The 19,066-nt window shown below is 39.4% G+C and overlaps 1 protein-coding gene and 1 long non-coding RNA gene across 6 annotated transcripts in view; one reads left to right on the forward strand and one right to left on the reverse strand.

The window, feature by feature from the left end:
* The window catches only part of LOC122163290, a 50,632-nt gene extending 39,141 nt beyond the window's left edge, over nt 1–11,491 (reverse strand). Inside the window, exons 1-2 of one of the 2 annotated variants that reach the window (XR_006169879.1) lie at nt 10,502–11,491; nt 6,523–6,582 (exon numbers count right to left, since the gene is read on the reverse strand). This is a non-coding gene — a long non-coding RNA (uncharacterized LOC122163290). The remainder of the gene's footprint in view (nt 1–6,522; nt 6,583–10,501) is intronic. The other variant, XR_006169888.1, reaches the window with a different exon arrangement.
* The window catches only part of RASGRP3 (RAS guanyl releasing protein 3), a 50,819-nt gene continuing 32,566 nt past the window's right edge, over nt 814–19,066 (forward strand). Inside the window, exon 1 of one of the 4 annotated variants that reach the window (XM_042823974.1) lies at nt 814–1,015. The gene's annotated coding sequence lies outside the window, so the exon portion shown is untranslated. Of the gene's footprint in view, nt 1,016–12,618; nt 12,885–14,473; nt 14,654–19,066 lie in introns of those variants that run through there. The other 3 variants (XM_042824150.1, XM_042823896.1, XM_042824061.1) reach the window with 3 other exon arrangements.

The following is a 19,066-nucleotide window of genomic DNA, read 5'->3' on the forward strand; positions in this document are numbered from 1 at the left end:
TTCATTCCTAAACTCCATACTAGTAAATAACAATGATGATCACATAATACACATAAAACAAAAGGTATAGTATTTTCTAAATTCGTCACATGCCACAGGTCTTTAACTTTCATCACATTTAGCAAGACTCAAGATTTGCATGTATTTCACATACAAATCATAACCAAAAGAAATATTTGCACGTAGCAACACCACTCTTTTAAGTCTCTGCCCACACTAATTCACCAGTCTTGAACCATGCGTCACAATCTTAACAGAGTGCCCTGCTATGCTGACACAAAACCATCGCTATAACGATTAGCAGAAAGGGGTTTGTTTTGTTGATTTGTTTATTTTTACAGCAATTACCCCAGACTAGATTCAGACAGCAGAAAAAGCGGGAATAGGGAAAACATAAAAAGCCAGGCAAGTATTATCTGAATTGTGTATAATGTCAAACTGGAAATTATTTTCTAAAATTTGAGAGGGCCTTTGAAACAATCAATGACATCCTAGTGTGCTTCAGTACAAGTGTTTACCTCACATCAGACAACTGCATCTGCAAAGCTACCTTTATCAAATTCCTTTACTTATTCTGGGGGGAGGGAAAAAAAAAACAATACAAACCCACAACCAACAACCCAACCCTAAGATCTTTCCTTTGTTTAAGCGCATTTCCTGCCTTCCTTACTGCTATAGACTGTGTTGTGGCAGGCCTATTTATAGACCAAAGAAAGGAAAAAGCACCACTGGAGGCAGGAAAACTAAGTTGGGAAAGAATAGAAGGAAGTGTGGCTGCCATTTAGCGAAACAATCTAGAACTAATTGAGCTCAAAAGAGCCCCAGCCTCAGTGAGCTTCTGGGAGCCAACGCAGCAGGACCCTGCTCCATTCCACAGGCCCTGCCACGGCTGGGTGCAGCCATGGATGGGACACCGCCGAGCAGCACATAACCTCAACCCTGTGCATCTCAACCCTGTGGCCGCAAAGAGCTTTTTGAAGCAGCACTCTGAAAGTCAGACATCTGTCAGATTAAGGTAAGTGTCTCCTTTTGGCATTTCTGCTGGCTGCATTCTCTGCGTCTTTTCACATGCGACCGGACTAGTAAATGAAAACAGCACGAGCTTGGGAGAAGGAACTGTATCTGATTTTCAGATAAAGGTTTGGCAGGATGTCTAATTTTTAAAGAAAGAAACCTGAATTCAATTACAGATTCCTCAGATTATTCCTGAAGTGAAAGATGCCTGTGCCATATGTTCACATGATCTTCTTGCTGTTTTCTTCACCTGCATCTCGTTTATCTTATCATTGTGACAAAGTGCTAGAGAAAGACTGATGCAAGCTGCCTGCCCCAAAGAAGTCAGCTCTATGTAAGGCTTCAAATAAAAATTTAGAAAAAAAGAGAGGGAGGGAGAATTATATGGAACATATGATTATGTAAGATGTGTTCATTTAGATTATATGAATGTATAAACATAAATACAATTTATAATTAAAGTGTTGTGAAAATTGAGTCTCAGACCCATGAGGTATATATGAAGATAGGGACTTTGCCAAAATTGAAGCAGTGAAAGTCTCTACAGTCTCAGATTTTATTATGGCACATATTTAGGTATGTGGGTAAATGCATAACAATACCCCATGTGTACATATAAATATCTAGCATTCTTCATGCTTTTTTGTAACACCATGTAATTACCACTCGGAGGTCTAATTAAAACTAACAGCCAAATGTGAGTGGGATTTTGTAATATGCTTATTTTCAGATAGAGACAAATATCATCGAGGCATCATACGTAGAAAGCTTCATTTTAAGACACAATGGTCTGCAGACCATATCAATTAATTGAATTAGCATCACCAAGACAGACTTCTAAGAGGAAAAATTATTTTAAGATCATGTTTATTTTCTTCTATTTTAAACACGCCCTCTGCTAACAAAGAAAAGTTGCCATTTGAAAGCAGGAGGATAGAAGCTGCAGAATACCAGATTCAGGATTTCAGCAACAAAGTTTTATTGCCTTTGAACAGCTGTGAGGGTAACCTTCTAGGAATCTCACCTGTGTTAATACACTACCTCTGTGCACGTGCTATTCAGATTATTCATGTGTTATTTCAGTGTTATTTAGGATTAGTGGCTCATTGTGAAAAGTTGCCCCCAGTGAAAAGGAAGCACGGTGTGTAGTTATTATACTGTATCCCCGTAGGATGTTATTATGTTTGAAGTCTGTCTTAGTGAAGATAGCAAGGCAGGATGTCAGCCATGTAGGTGAAAAGCTGCGATAGGGCAATTGTAAACAGCAGCATTCAGCTGAAAATTGCATCCAAGGAGGTGCCAAGCAGCAATTCCAATGAAACAGATGTTAGATAACACTCACAGAAAGGATCCGGCTTCTCTTTGTCTGACTTCAAAGTACTCGATTATTTACAGTAATTCTCATTTCCTAGAGTCTATAAGCATGGCCTTGTAAAGGATAAAACATCTAATGAGAGTCAAGTAGGAGCCTCTGTAGGTATTTTCAAGAAAAAGCCTTTTAGGCTACAGTTTGAGTTATAAGCATAGAATGCTAGCATGCCCTCCTTCAGGCAAAGTTCCTTTCAGTTTCTGAAAGGGATTTACCTGCAGGGAGACAAAACAAGCAATCTGAATTTTGAGGGGGTTTAATTAAAAAATGCAAGGTTGAAGTATGAAACCACTTGCATGCCAGTCAGCTGCCATCACTGTGGGCACCCCACACTACTGAGCTTCCCAGGAAAGAGCAGTCTGACTCAAGGATAACTCGCCTGACATAAAAAATGCATTTTGGGTAACAGAAACAACCAGGTATGTAGGTCAGGTTTAGCAGGATTTATTATTCCTCTTGCAGTTGCAATAGTATATCCAATTTTTCTCTCTAAGCCCCTGTTCTACCACAGCAGGCTCTCTTACCTCAGGGAGCTGTGTGCTCTAAGTCCATCAAGTCCACTAACGCTAAAAACAAACTAACAAAAAAAAACAACCCAGCAAAGACATGGAAGCACTGATCTACCCAGAGAAACAAAGGTTTTCTGAAGTCACATATACAGTCTACAGTACAGTCTCACTCAATAAGCAGAAGTAGGGGAGAGAGAACACAAAAAAGAAGCCCAGCCAAAACATGTGAAGAAATCAGAATTCCCAACAGCATCAAGATTGCTCTTCAAAAAGAAGCAGCTGCACAACACTTACAATAGAAATGCCAGCATAAAAAATAAGCTGGTTTTTTTCAGGCATTATCAAAGAAATTATGACTATGTGCTGAATAACATCCTGACTCGTGCAAATGTTTATACAGGTGCTTAAATTTAAGCATATGAGCTGTCCCATTGATTTTAAGCAAAATTATTTCAACAGGATGATAAAATTTAAAGGCAGGCAGAGTGATTAGATCATCTGGTCTGACTTCAAACACAGTACACTGATTTTCCCATAACTCTTGTACCAAGCTCAAAAACTAGCCTGCTTGTAACAGAACATGTGGATGTAGTGCACTCAAGATAAAAGCTTAAGGAGCAGTTCATGATGTTCTACATGCAAATGGAGACTGACAACAGTGACCACCGCTTGAATTGACACCAATCCCCCAGCTCAAATGAGAACTGAACGGTGCACAGGCTTTGTACCAATCTTCCGCACAAGAGTGAAGGTCAGTGAAGGGCTGCTTCTCCCTGAAGGGATATTACCATTAACTTTAGCTACCTATGCCTTTAGTGGACTTGAAAAGTATTGTTGCATAAACAAGAATAAATGAAAAAGCTGCTTTACCAGACAATCCTTATCCAATGTGCAGATATCTTTTGTCTTACCTTCTCCTATTTACCACACAGCCATGTGCAAATGTTGTTACAAGATAAGGAGTCTGTTTCTGAACAGTCACAAGACATAGCAGCAATCATCAAATGGAGACGTATAGCAAAAGGAAATCATCAAATTTCTTATTATCAGAAACTTAAACACAAGTTTAAAAACAAAACAAAACAAAACAAAGCAAGTTAGTATTGGAAGCAAAGATGAGAAGAAATGGGAAACTTGACCTGATACCACCTTTACAAGCCTCAGCAAGAGTGGTTTTATATTCCATATACATAGAACAGCATAGAAGTGTCACAAAGGATACAACATGCACAACAAAAAAAAACAATGGGAGGAGGAACAAGATGACTGCCTTGCATACACCTTGCCCACAAATAATGTTGTTTCCAGGATTCAAAGATCCTTTGACTACAAAGATGTCCAACACTGCAGCAGAACAGAGAAGATGGCACATACAGCCTCCAGGGCTACGTGGAAAACTCAGCTAGGGATGCGGAAGCCCACACTTCATGCAACTAAGAGTTTAACAAAGCTTAAGGTTTTATACATCCCAAGTGATTGTATTCACAGAAATCTAAACAAAGCAGAACTCTGCTATTTGACATATAGCTTTGCAAAAGTCATTCTAAGCAAAGTTTAATCAAAAACACCACATGATACACTAAGACTTCTCCATATAGCTTACAAATACAAAACTCCGTAGGCATCCTTCACTGCTTGCATAGATAGGGCACGTTGGCTTTGAGAAGTATTCCTCTTTGTTGTGGTCCCCTAACAGACTGTGCAGTCACTTTCCCCAGTGACTGAAGGACTCAACCAACTGTGCAACACAAAATACAGCACTGCTCTCGCATTTCTGTAATGCAGGACCACATGTCTCCAAGAATATGAAAATGTAAGCCTGCCAGTCCACTACCAACACTACAAAGAAGTGATGGTCAAGAAAGCAGGAGTGAACCGTAAACAAAGGAACACCCAGGTGTGATGCAAAGCTGCTCTATAACATGATTCAGTCACACAACACAATAATTCCATTTGTGGTGAATTTAACGTTTTGTCAAGCTAACAGGCCCTGGCATTATCCAGCTAGTTAATTCACAAGAGATTGTACATTATAAAGCTGTAGGTCATTGCACTAAGAATGAAAAAGAACCAACACTTCCATTTAGACAGCTTAGAATTCTCAGCATCCTTTATATCCTAGCATACTTCACTTTTCCAATAGAGTTTCATAAGATGTTTCACTACTATTTTGGATTATTACTGCACCACAATAATCTCGGGAGGCTAAAGATAGATCTTCAAAGATAAGCTGGCTCATTAAGAAAGGGGAAAGGAAAACTGAAAAAAAAAACATTCAAACTCAACTGAACAATAAAGTAGTCCCTAATTCAGAAATGTGAAGAGGCAATGGAGGATAGTGAACTAATGTTGAGCTCTTCCAAACAGACTGACCTTCCTCACAGGCCTGGTTAGTCCCTTCTTTCTTAAAAGAAGGAACCTCCACTCTATCTTCACATAACACTATGGTTTTATATAGCAATACAGTTTATATACAGAATTCTGGATACTGTACATCTTTCTGTGATATTTACTGTAGGAGGGTTAAGTGTCTTAAGCAATTGTTAAAAGCAGAATCATAGAATTTCTCAGGTTGTAAAAGACCCTAAAGATCATCAAGTCCAACCACAACTTAACAACCCTCTGCTAAATCACGTCCCTGAGCACCATGAAAAAGCATAGTAGTGTCCTCATACCATTAAGAGACATGAAATGGGAACATCAGCAACAGAGAAAGGCCCATATTCAAAGCGTAATGCATACAGCAACCTTGGCCCCAAGGGACTCTGGCATACAAAAATATTAACTGTTTTGACTATAATAAGCAAATCTCCTCAACTCATGAGCATGGAAGCAACAGCCTCTCTCATCTTTGCACTGGGTACATCATAACATACAGAAAGCACAGATGGATCCAAATTCACTCATTTCACAGGAAGTTTGTAAGCATAGACTCCAAAATGCTCACACACAACACTACTGAGCTCACACAGATTGACAGATAACATAGTTACATTCTACATGTTAGTGGAGACTGCCTGTCAATTCTACCAAGCTAGGCACTTACGATCTATGCCTCACTTTACAGTGCAAGCAGAAGCTTAAATTGCTGTTGATAACAAAGGAGTGATGCATGATTACTGTTCTGTTTTGCTTTTAACTATTAATGACAGAAACAGATTTAAAAAAAAAGAATTGTTCAGGTTCTTTCAAGGAAGCAGAAGGAAAGAGGTTTGATTTTCAGCTTTGTTTCTCCCTAGATTCCCTTATTCCACTCCTGTACAGTCAATGTAAAAGGACTACATAAATCTGCACGCTGGGATGTCTGTTCCAGCTCTGGGTACTGTTTCAGTTTGATGCTCAGCAGTGCTCAGCATCAGCTCACGCTGCCCCACTGAGAAGATCAACTTGATAAACCAAGAATCACTGGGTGGTGTCAACATATACATCAAAATTTACACTACAGAAAAAAAACATTTTTCACTTCTTATGTATACTGAAAAAGCTCATAAATGCCTTGTACTTTAGTCATGGAAAAATTGTTTGAGATGGACAACATGGGGATTCACATAAAAACTGGTAGATGTGGTAGAATAGCAGTCTTTCCAACATAAATTTTGAGTGAAAAAAAAACACTGAGAGGTGACTTACACAAGCCAAAGTTGAAATCAGTTCAGTTTATAATAGGAGAGACAAGTAAGCTGGTACTTTCTGTAAAATAGAAACAAATGTATCACTTAACATATGTTTACTGACTTGAAAACTTTTCATGCAACTAACATTCTGCTTCATATCTGAGAGACCATGTAATGAAGAACTCAGAAAAAAATACTGATGCCATGCTCTTGTTCACTTGTAATCTTGCTTAGATCAATGCAGAAAAAAAAACACTTGCTGAAGCATTTAAACTGTAGAAGCTGCTGATTAACTCACCATTGCCCTGCAACAAACTTATCCACAGTGCACTCAACAATGCAGCACTGCCCCATCTTTGTGTGAAACACCACCTAGGGTGAGGATGGTCAGAGAAATCTAGAACACAAATCTCTTCTAAACACACAAGTCTGTTTAGAAATTTCACAGTCAGAATAATCAGGGTAGTATTGGAAATAGCACCCTTTATGATGGATTGGTGCTTAAGTGGTGATACCACATCTAGGTGAGGAAGCACAGTCTTCAAGCTGTTTCTGACACAAGTATATCCACCCTAGTCAGACTGCTATATAAGGTAGATAGTGAAAAGCTTTTATTGTTTTGTTCTGTGGTTTGTAAACTACAACAACTAAACAGTGAAGATACTGTTACTGCCAGCAAAGAAGCCCACAGTGCTTGTTTTGACTGCACAGGCCAATTTCACTCTATGTCTTGGGCAAAGGCACCACCACTACTCCTCAGCATTCAATTAAACAATTTATATTTGTCAGTATTTCTCTGTATTTACATTAGATATTACAAAAAAATAATAATAATAATAAATAAAAAAAATTCTCATTTGCTTTTAAAAAATCAACAACAATAGAAATGCACACTGATTCAGCTGATCCTCAGCAACTGATAGCAATTTCATGCTGCTTTTGTAAAAACGAAAGTCACAATGCTGACTGAGAAGCATCATGGATAAACTAACAAGTAACAATTTTATGCAGTTTTATCATCAAACAACAAAGAATCTATTAACGAAGATAAATGTGCTAAAAACACTGGGAAACTTGAAACTGAAATGCCTCATATGCATGCTGTTGCCCCGTTGGTGTTTTTCTATAGGAACTCCATCCTGGTCTTGGTTGAAACATCAAACATCTTGGTTGAACATCAAGAGATGTTTTTAAGATGCAATTCCATGTGGGTTTGCTTTTTTATTTGAGTATGGGGTGGGGGAAGAGGGGGTGTGTTTGTTTGTTTTGGGTTTTGTTGTTGTTGTTAAATGTTGCATGGATAAGAAGTTACTTTATTCACACATTTATTTATGCTCATCCCATTTCTTAGGACTAAAGGTACAGAAAAATGAAAACTACCCGCTATGTTTCATGCCAAATTTGTATAGGGAGATAAGAGAGATTAGAGATCACATCTTCAGAGAAAATACTGCATCAGCTAAGACACAATTACTATTAACTTGCAGTTCTGAGTACACAGATATTAAGTACACAAACTGCAAATTCTAAGCTGAACATGTGCATATGATTAACACACATAAGAATATTCAGGCAACACAGAGAATTTCAGTTTATATTCCTACATTATCATAAGCTAAAAAGTAAACAAAAGCATTCATTTTCTGATGAAAAGCAACCACAACCTCAACTCCAGGTACTGCTATAGGCTCCACCTATGACTTATAATTGCTGATATGAAGAAGAGACTTTTTTCAAGAGTTGGACTCAAGGATGACCTAATCTTATCTTCAATTTCTCAGCCACAACATAAATATTGGGTGTATCCTTGCATGTGAAAGGGGAGGTACAGATCACATTTACAGTACTGCTGTGCCCCCTAGAGCACTGAACATAATGTTGAAGAACTTAGAATTCACAGATTGCCAGGCACGTAGCATTGCCTATAGATGCTTAAAACTGACTGAACGCAGAGGAACGCTGAGAGACACAAAACATTTTCAGCAAAATTTCCTTTCCATGATGTTCTTCAGATGCCCTTTAGCTGGCAGCTCAGCATGAGAGATGTTAGACTATTTATAGCAGGCTTTTTAATTGCACTTCGGTATTTATAAAACATCCTGTCTAGGAAACACTTCCATGGTCTGCTTTCATTCATATCTGCTGATAGTGAAGGCTATATAGTATTTGCAGCAATGAGGCAGACCAGAAAATGAGACGCTGTTTATTAGCTATACATTCCAAATATTCTGAAAGATAGCAGCCAAATCATAGTGCAGCCATTTAAGAAACAAATGCAATACTGCAGACTTGCAGTTAGCATAACCTGACTCACATTCTCAGAGGGTACAATTGTGTCCATTGAGAATCTTAATTCCTGTTAAACAAACTGCAGAACGCACCAACATAAAAAGGCATTTTCAGGCCACTTTGTAACTGCCATATTCAGAAAATAATTATACTTTCCAAGATTTAGCACAGTTTCAAAGCATTGATGCTGAGATAAATGTTGTATCACTGCCAAATTTGGAAATGAAATGACACATAAGCAAAACGTAGGCAAGCACATCCAAACAGATAGCAGTAACAGCAGTTGAAAGGCAGCTGTGAAACATACTATCACAATTTCACACCATGCTTCTTTGTTACTGTTCACTATTTCTCATGGCCCCTCTGAGGAATGTTCATTTCTTAGTTTTTATGTAAAACATCAGTTACCACAAGCGAAAATATATCCTTTTCTATCAAGCCTTGAGCTGTTTTCTTAACATAAGAAGAAACTGAATACACTGTTGCATATTTATTTATTTTGTCACAGAGAAGATGTACTCTAATAGAGATAGGAATACAACAGCATTTTTGTAGATTTGCTGTGTCCACATTAGCTACCTTATAACTTTGAATGTATTTTCCACAAAAGGAAAAAAGAAACAAACAAAAAAACAACCTCACAAAATATTCGAGAGTTTTATTTCCAGGAATTATGCCCCAATTATCCATTTGGTTTTTTTCCACGATGACTGAAATCTGATCACTCTGTGTGAGAACCTGATAAAATTTTTCCTCACATAAACCACAATCAGTTGACAGCACTTTTACTGATCCACATAAAGCAGTGTATTTCAGAAAGTTTACTTCACTGTTTAGAAAGCATATCCCAAGGTGCCATTTAGGCACTCTTATCAAATTATGGCCCTATGTGGAACATTGACGACCAAATAAAAATAGCAGATTTTCAGGCCAGCGATGACTGACCGCTGCGTCCTATTTTAAATCATGTGGGTATTACCAGCATTTAATCAATGGAAAACATTAAAGGTTCCTGATAGATCTGAAAGAGCGCTGTGTATTCTGCATAATCCATGAAATGAACAAAATAATCACAGCACTATGTGCAGATTGACAGATCATTATACAGAACAGAATTGAGGAGCACAGGTGGCTTTCTGAAATATCAGCAGAGAGTAATTTTATAATTAATTTTCTAATGAAATTTATGATCTTTTTCTTTTATAAAACCATGTATAAAATTCAATTAATCTCGATCTCAAATGACAGCAGTGTTTAGGAGGAATGAAATGGCATTTACCAAAGGTAACTATTGTGGTCAATGGGCTATGTCCTGAGGCATAACCAGTAAGGCGTGCAGCAGCCTGCCACCCAGTTCTGCAGGGACAGCTCTGAGTACCTCTTTGAAATTATCCTTCTCCCAGTGTCCTGAACTTAAAGGCACTCATTCCTCATGGGCTTGTTTCTCATTTTTAAACCCTTCCTTTTTGCAACCTCCTTCGTTCTTTTAAGACATCCTCAGCAGCTTAAAAACCTCATACAGAGCCCATGCATGGAGGCACTCTACTTAGAGGCCAGATCAACGTCTTCAGGCAGAGGGAAGCAGCTTCTAAGAGGAGCAAGTCGCTGCCATATTGCCAAGCCCTACCATGTAGTAGGATAAATCAGTTATTTAGCCACTGAACTGCCTTTCCAGAAGCATCCCTCCTCATGCCACGCTTACTTACCCTGCTTACAAGGGCAAAGCTGAAACCTGGTGTAATTTTGCTTTCCGCGCACGATGCTCAGCCGCCAGACGAGCAGACGATCCCTGCCAGCCCCACTTAGCACCGCACAAGATGGCCGACCCGGCGCTCCAGGTGCATTGCATTGAGGAGCACAGGTGGCTGCAGGAAAATGGCCGCCGAGGAGCGGGCCACAGGTGGCTGCGGTGGGTCGGGTTGTACTGCACTGGGGAACTCAGACCGCTGGGGGCTGCTGTGGGGCCAGCGTGCAACACCTTGCTCCTTGCTGCTACGAGGGACCGTAGGAGTACGAGGGGTCTCCGAGTATGCCATTTCGGTTAGGCTGAAAGGTAAAACCTTCTAAAAACATCTCTGTGTTTGCAAGAGCCCCAGTGGCTGCCTGGGAGCATCCCAGAGCCTCTGCCCTGGTGCCAGCAAGAGAGGAAGGCTGCTGCACCAGAACCGTCCTTAGGGAGAAAACCCAGGAGTCTCCCTGGCTACAAAATGAAGAAACGCTGAGCTAACGCTTCGTTCTCGTTTGTCCGTTGTGGACACGTGTTAGCAGGGTGCAGGTGCAGAGATGAGCGAGGACAAAGCAGGCACACTGCCACGTGGCCAGGGACAGGCTGGAGTTTCAGGGGTATGAGGAGACCCCTGACTGAGGCTGTGGCCATGGGGTTCCTGCAGCACTGAACCTACAGACAGGGTCCTGTGACAGGCTGCTACCCCTTCATGCTGCTGGGTGATGAGAATGTTTAGGAGGCTTTTCATTAAATCTTTTCAAGGAAACCCAGTGGTTTCACCCACAAGAGACACACAAATGCATGGATAATAATCACAAGGGCTTCTTCCCTGCTTCAGGCTGTGCTGGCAGCACGGAAGGTTGTGTGGTTTCATAACCATGTGCAAGCTTATATAATGTGAAGAGCTGGGTAGGGTCAATGCAAGAAACCTGAATTGCCCCCTTTCTTTTCTTTCTTTCTTTTTTTTTTTTTTTTTTTTTTTCCTGCAGCTTTCATCTTCAGTAACTTGAGGGCATTTGTTGATTTCTGACAAATGTGCCAGTTAGATATGCAATTAAAATTGAATAATTGAAATAAATGGGTAGCTTTTTGGCTCTGAGCAATCCTTTGAATTTGTTCAGCTCTCTAATACGGTACCATTAGCAGAGCTTTTCTTTCAGGAAAATGCCTTTATAATTCAGTGGGACTGTGATCTTGCAAGGTCTGGTTTACTCGCAAAACCATAAGATACCATCCATTGTTACTGCACCCCATATTGAGGTACAGAAACAGTGTGCTGGTCAGGTTTTTTGATATAAGCTACCACTGGAGTTTCAGCCTGGTATTTCCTATATGCGTGTTGAAAATTCAACTTTTCAGAAAATTGAGTTCTGCATCTCACCCTCAAAATTCCATTGACTGCACGCTTTTACCTTCGAACACCTGAATATATTTAAATATATGGCCAAGCTGTAGGGAATTAGGCTACAAAATCTCACTTATATTTCAGAAATATATGGCCACGTATCTCCCTGGAAAATTCCATTAGAATCTGTCTTTTTTTTTTTTTTTTTTTTTTTTTTACTTCAGAGCTATACTTTCATTTGCCTACATTTAGGAACAGGGGGATAAGGATGCTTTTGTTTTCCATTTTGTTGACTCAGTTTGGACTGATAGCCCCCAACCCAGAAGAGGTATCCCTGTGTGACCAGGCAATGTCTGGCACAATGGGGCTCTGTCTCTGTGCTGCAAAAATAGTAGGCACCAAAATAAAAATTATCTGCAGTGTTATTAAGGCACTCATCATTCTACTATGTAAACATAAGAGGTAGTGATGTTGCCCTTTAAATATGCCTAATCTCCGAAAGCGTGATTGTTCCCTTATTTTGTGTGATCAGTGGAGAGACCAAGTCTTAAAGATGTTAAGAACACCACTGTGCTTTAAAATGTTCTCTTCCTGACAGGAAGACTGAATTTAAATGCAGCAGATCATAAAGTCAGGTGCAAAATTGAAGCAATCAACAGAGATCTGTTTAACTTTCCATTTGTACTGCCCCTGCTGTTGATTAAGACTTATCTACTGTTGGGCGTTAGTCATTTAGAAGGGGGGAAAAAAGAAGTTACGGAACACATAGCGCCACGTTCCAGTCAAGCGTTTTAGCAAAGGCTGCTATTATGAAAAGGATTTTCTAATAGGGGGAATAATGATCTTCAGATTCTGACCTCCTGGCACAGCAGTGAGATTTATCAGGAGGGGCATGTGACTAGTTAAGACACACAGCCCCAGCTTGAAGGAAACAGCTGCTCATTTCATGCTTTAGCACTTGGCAGCTGGACAAGGAAGGGTGATGTTTGTGTTGAATACCTCTGCAGAACCAAGTACAGTAAGTGATTTTCCCTGTTTTTATTTTTTTCTAAGCTACCACTGCTTTCCTATTTTCATCTGAGACCTTTTGTGAAAACACTTAAGAGAGAGGCGTGTTTTTTGTCGCCTCATTGATAAGCAGTCATTCATGCTCTAAACGTCTATTTTTTTTGATCTGTGATTAACGATTGTGTTGTTTTCGCTGTTGCAGGAACAAGACAGGTACTGTGTTTTCTCCTCATGCTAGGTGGGGAGGGAAAATTGTGTTTATTTACACAGATGATGTTATGAAGAGGTTGTTAATGGCAAATGTATTTTCCTTTCTCTGTAGAGCTAGTGAATAGGTAAAGATGCCAGTTGGGAATACAGCAATTTCAGCATTTGGCTTAAAAACAGTAATGTAAGGAATTGACAAATGTACTCGACTGAAATAGTGTGATCAACCTGAAGAAAGCTGCTTGTGACTGGCAAGTTTTGGGGGTTGAAAGACGAATTTTTTTTGAAAGAGAAAGGTAGTAGCAGAGAAATACAGGAGAAAAGTGAAGATGCACTGATTAAGATAGAATTGATTGTTGATAATAACACATAACTGGCTTGTGAAGATTAAAAAATCCTCCCTAAAAACAGGGAGTGAGTCTCCTAAATATCTCCAGGTTTTTAATTCACTTTATTTTTAGATGTTTGCATTTTTTATGCTTTTGCTTCATGAATGATTGATTTCCCCATCTGATAAATTTTGGAATCTCTGAAGTTTTGCTTAAAAATACAAGAATTACAGGATTCGTAAGGGAACTTTTGATCAATTATTTATATAGAGATGAGTTATTGTGGAGAGGTTTTTCATTTTGGTGTGGGTTTTTGTTTTTTTGAGTAAGACTGAGAAAGAATTGGAACAAATGAACAGGTAGTGGGGCATCAGGTATGCAGTAAGTCTGAGGGTTGCCAGGTGCTTTGGGGAAGGCTGGGAGAAGGGAGACTAGTGGGATCCTGTTGAGGAAGGGAAGACCTACATTTCAGAATGGGATCAAGAGTAAACACTGGAGTTCTAGTTTAGTGAATCATGTTGTCTGTCCTTTAAAGATGAGCAGAATAATCCTCATTCGCTTCTCACGCAAAAAGAGAACTTTCATTTTTTATTTCTCCCTGACGGCTTCTAATTCTCCTTTAAACCATAGTTTATGGCTTTACTGTTTAACTGGAAATTTTATAGGAAAATGTCAATCAGTTGCAATTGTTCACAAAACCAGAAGTCTGCCTGGCTTCCTGCCTGTTCTTGTATCAGAGGGTAGTCTGCCTTTGAACCTTGAGCTGGAGTACTACAGACTGTGGTTACACTGCAGCCTTCCCACACAAATGGCACGCAAAGCCAGGAGTGCTGCAGGATATGGGGCTCTGAGGTGCCTCCTGGCTTTGCACTCAGGAGCCTGTAGTCCTCTAGGGATGCTGGCTACAGCAGCATCTCATGGATCTGTCTGTTGTGAAGAGCCATGCTTTGAACATAAGCTAAACCCCAAATCCACCAGAAAAATAGTAGCTCAGTAGTGCTGTTCCTGTTTTCCTTCTTCTCTAGAACAACCACTGTGCCAGGGTTGGTGCAAAAGACTGATGTAAAGCCATATGGTCCTGCGACAGCTGCATCACAAACCTGCTGCATGTACGTTACGTTGTGCAGCTGATTTTATTATCAGGCATCACTGGGAAGTGAGCAAAGCATAAGAGGAAACTACTGAAGATTTTATGGTAAAAATTCTATAACTGCACCACTGAGCTCACTTCAGGTAGTATAAGGTATGTCTTGAAACACACTGTCAAAGCTAACACTGAATTATCTCAAAGAAACAGTGAGGAAAGCTCAGTTTTGTGCCTCTATGCTATTGGTTTTTAAGGTTATTTGCAATAAAGGAAAATAACTTCTCACTGAGATCTGCAAAATTGAAGGTAAACAACCCTGCTGTATTTACAGTGCCCAGCTATCGTTATTATATCTTATTTTGAATGAAATTCAAGGGTAACAGCTAACCCTTTAAACCCTCTGTTCACAAAGTAAAAAAAGCTTGATCAGCATTACAAGATTCTCAAGGCTGCAGTTGTTTCTGTCCTTATCAGCCCACTTTTTTAGCAATAGTTACTGTTAAACACAGAGTGTGTGCTTTGAGAAACTAGAATATTGCAGTCTTCAAGCTTTTCTCACTTTATGGCTTTTCTGATGAATTCCAGCTGCAACCTCTGTTACTGGAGTACCCATCTTAGGATGCTGATGGGGCACATACTGATTTTACACTGGAGTGAAAGACAGCCACTGTACTACCACTCTTTTATAACTTTTATAACTTAGTATAATGATCTCCCAGAAACACATGTGCTCAGCTTTTTGAATATCGCACTCGCACCCCCAAATTATGCTTGTGTTAGTCAAGGCAGTTCTGCATAGGCATGATATAGCACATAGATTGGATTTCTGCATCCTTTGTTATGGGAAGTGCCCAGCCTTTGCATTTGCCTTTGACAGATCTAGACTGACTACTGACATAGGTACGTATCTAGAAAGTCTGATACCTAGCAGAAATCTTCATCCTGGATGATTATTATTTTTTTTAATTACACAGTAGAGGAGATTTGATAACAGCCTGAGCATTTCTGTACCTCTGCAGAAGTTCAGTGCATATGCATATCACTTGGAGCCTTTTTCAAGATTCCTATTAAATTCTTTTCCTTTACTCCAAGGAAATTATTAGAGCAGTTCTCTGAATGGGCATGTTTGTGCTCTACAAGAAAACATCTAGAATAACCACAGTTTTGCCAGCTCCTTGCTGTAGTTGAAAATGCTATTATGCACAGGAGCCACTCCCAGGATGTTCCTGAATAAAGAGAGGAAACTACTTTTAAAAATACTGTAGGGGTATTTGTGGTTTTCTTTTTTGCTAAGCTGTCTGAGTCTGATTATGCAACGTTTTTATAGGTACTCCAAACATCTTCCAAAGAATGCTTTCTGTTAACATATTTGTAGTGCAATCGCTTTTCATTGCTGGAGTTGATAGAAATGTTTTCATGTTGACCCTCTCTTTTAATTCACGAATGGCAGTATCTAATTCCCAAGCTTTTGAATCAAAAAAGCTGATAGAAAAATCCCAGGTCTTCAGATTTTTCTGATCATTGCTCTTCAGTGTGGGTTTTCTATTCAATGTGAATAGTCAATGCAGTGTTACTTTTTCAATTGCTTACTGGAATGGCCTGTCTGAAAGCCACCTGATTACCAGATCAGAAGCACTGAGGCAGGGGCAAACTTTTTTCTTGCAGTGAAGTTAAAAGAATGTCAGCTACAAGCAAGATCAACACACTGACTTGGCAAGTACAGTTCAGATACAGGGGCCATTCTGAAAACACATGGATATTTGCTGACCAGAAGTCATGAGTGGTCCCATCAGAAAGTTTGGCTTACAATAAGTGTGTATGTGGTCAGGATCAAAGCGTGGGTGTGTGGAAATACCCACACAACTGATGTTTACTGCTCAGCAGAAAATTCGGTCTCCCCTGAGAATTACTTGGGTTGTTTTGGTGGCCATCTGCTGTCTCACTCTGAGTAGCCGCTCCCCTTGCTGCTGTGTCCTCTGACCGCATTCAAATAGGTGAAATGGTTTGACTCTCTCTGCACTGTATTCTCACACCTGTGATTAGTGCATATTATCTTTATTAATGATCTGGAATTTCTCCAGCTAGTGAGGAAGGCTTCAGTAGCTGAAGAATAACACCAGACCTACTAAACTGTGCAAAATTAGTGAAACTTGAGCTATTCCTGTTCAGATACCTAATATATTTAGTTCCTGCAAACAGAAAATAACCATATCATCTAAAATTAATTGGTGACTCAACAGTACATCTGCTTTAGTCTACCACCCAGGTTGTATCAAGCTTAGTATATAACAGTAGATACATACTATACTACATGTTATGTTAAATATAATTGCATTTCCATATACAACTCCATCAGTCACTGTTAAAACTGCTTCTCTTTCAGCCTTTACTATGGAAGCAGGTGTTTCACTCAGAGTAGTGGTGGGCTTGTGCAGGAGAACCTGAAGTATGGGAAATGTGTGCAGGAAAAGGCTCTTCTTGATGAACAAGAATTTTCCATTCCTATTGATGTGTATTCTGCTTACTGTACCTGAAGGTTGTTGATGATTCCCAAGTAGAAAACAGCCTTAGGGTCCATTATTTAAGTAAATAGTAGATGATACAGTAGAGCAGATTGAATTTGACTTAGAGTGGGTACATTTGCATGCTTGCTTACACACATTGATTCCTTTGATAAATGACTCAAGGTTGCATATTTTCTTTGTTGTGATGCTACATTCTCCTTTGTAGTCTTTGAAAAGGCTTAATATTTCTCCAGCATAGGCTCTGGTCTCACTCACTCACTCTAATCTCCTCAGTCTGAAATATTGTTATTATAGATGGGCTTCCATTCATAACTCATCATTAAATTAGCTCAGCCCAGTCCATAATCTGGTTCATATAACATGCATCAGTGAACTCCTTTTTTGCAGCAACTCAGTGTTTGAACCCAGAGCTTGCTCAGAAATTTCTGGTTTTGCTAGTGGGAAGGCAGAAAAGCAGTTTGTGCACATGATATTATGATGTAATAGATTGCCAGTGGTGCAAATTGCATCATAAAATCTTTGCTGGATTAGAGCTTGAGTCAGTTTACCAGCTGTTTTTTTTTTTTTTTCTGTTCAAATCAGAATAGCCCTGACTTTCTGGTTTTATCACACTGTTCATGAAATATCTTCCTTAAAACACTCAAAAAAGTCTCATCTGTTAAAGATGTCTTGCCTACTTTAGCTTGCTTACTCATGCTCTACTTTACCAAACGCATGAGCACGTACTTCCTGGAACAGATGCCACCCTTCCTAAAACTCTTGGTTTCCAGGCTCTGCCCTTATGACTGTCCATATATTTTTATCTCAACTAGGCAGTGGAACAAGAACTAGAATTTGCAATATTTTTTTCTCTTCTAGAACAAGTATTCTTTAATTAGTCACTCTCTTACTTGCTTTCTCTCTAAAGCCCAAAGATATTTCATTTCATTTAATATGGAATTTTGTTTATTAATGTTCTGGGGCAGGAAGAACCTACTCTGGCAAATCCACTCTGTTGTCTCAGCCAAGTGGGGGACTACAATCCTTCCACTAAAAACAGTAACAGATCTTGTGTCTTTCACAGTTTTAATGTGTTCAGAGGTCTTAGAGAGCTTCAGCATTGCTGCTGTGCCTGTTCAGTATGGGAAGGGCAATCTAGGTGTGACCACTGTTACCTAATATTGGCAAGGCAGAGAAGTTTCTGGTGTACAAATCCTGAAAACATTTAAAATGATGTCCTAGTTGGGGAGCTGCTTGGTTTTACTGACTCTGATGTGTTTCTCAAGGCCATAGATAAGCATTTGGTATTTTTAATGCTGAAAAAGCAGAAAGAGGCCAGAAGTTCTATGGGCAGTCACCTTCTTGAGTGAGGAGGTGAGAAGGCAGAAACCAGGCTGAGAATTATGGTCCTGGAAGTGAGAGGGAGCATGGATTTGGGCTCTGCATCCCTTTTCCAATTCAGTCTTCTTTTGGAATTCCTGGTGAGATGTGTTCCTCTGAAGTCCATAGTAGCAGTGTGATCTGTGGCTTCAAGAGGGGTGATAATTGTCTAGCTGCAATCCTGGGTTAAATATTCCTTGTTATAATAAATAGTTAATTACCAAAAGGAACTTAACGTACTGAAGTTAAAAGGTACTTGTTGAATGTGTTACTTATTAAAGCTGGATTTGTAAGATGCTTTTTACTCTTTTTTAATTTGAGACAGGTATGAGCTTGTTTGTGTTTCAGGCCTTTTGATGAGAAATGCCTGTGTTGCCTTACTTTTTTTTTTTTTTTTTTTTTAATAAAGTATTTAACTTGTTGGCTGCAGATTGTCCTGCTATTAGGAAAGTGCATGGTTATTAATAAAACCCACTGTTCCAAAAGCATAGCTGTCGCCATTAACTGTAGTGTTGCTGTTCTCATATCCTGTGCTCTGTGGATTTCTTCTGGTATCATAAAGAGTTTGAGAAGTTTGTTGCATGTCTTCATAGGATCATGCTAACCAGTGTGTTTCTCATTAAGGAAACAGTGTTTAGTCAGTCATCTGCTCATTGCTTTGTTACCTCTGAAAATAAGTTCCAAG

This window comes from Centrocercus urophasianus, unplaced genomic scaffold (assembly GCF_019232065.1).
Source record: "Centrocercus urophasianus isolate 14NV4802_14NV808 unplaced genomic scaffold, USGS_Curo_1.0 seq_10, whole genome shotgun sequence".
NCBI classification, from domain to species: Eukaryota; Metazoa; Chordata; class Aves; order Galliformes; family Phasianidae; genus Centrocercus; species Centrocercus urophasianus.